The sequence below is a fragment of the Micropterus dolomieu genome, linkage group LG06 (assembly GCF_021292245.1).
Source record: "Micropterus dolomieu isolate WLL.071019.BEF.003 ecotype Adirondacks linkage group LG06, ASM2129224v1, whole genome shotgun sequence".
Taxonomy (NCBI): domain Eukaryota; kingdom Metazoa; phylum Chordata; class Actinopteri; order Centrarchiformes; family Centrarchidae; genus Micropterus; species Micropterus dolomieu.
The window spans coordinates 4,858,100-4,858,425 of record NC_060155.1 but is presented as its reverse complement, the minus strand read 5'-3'; the positions used below and the strand labels follow the sequence as shown (position 1 = coordinate 4,858,425).

The 326-nt window shown below is 45.4% G+C and overlaps 1 protein-coding gene across 6 annotated transcripts in view; it reads right to left on the bottom strand.

Annotated features, from left to right (window-relative positions):
* LOC123971976 (partitioning defective 3 homolog) overlaps positions 1 to 326 on the bottom strand; it is a 291,948-nt gene that overhangs the window by 58,416 nt on the left and 233,206 nt on the right. The window lies entirely within an intron of this gene.

The following is a 326-nucleotide window of genomic DNA, read 5'->3' as shown; positions in this document are numbered from 1 at the left end:
TAACTCAGTGTTAGAAGCTGAAACCAGGGGGGACATCAACATGAAAGAAATAGACCTACATTGTCTGTGTCTGTTTTAGCGGTCACTAGTGACAAAGAAGTCTGAGCTCAAAGAGTGTGCAACAGTCACATGTGTTTTGTTATGGTTGCCCTCTGATCACACATGTGTGCATAGAGAAGATTGTTGTCTTTACATTTCCCAATGTGACACAGCTGCAGAGTGGACACATTTAGCTCATGTACATTAAAGTTACAGAAATTACTCTATTACTAAGTGTACCATTAACACAGCAATCCCCCCCCCCCCCCCCCCCCCCCCCCCCCCAC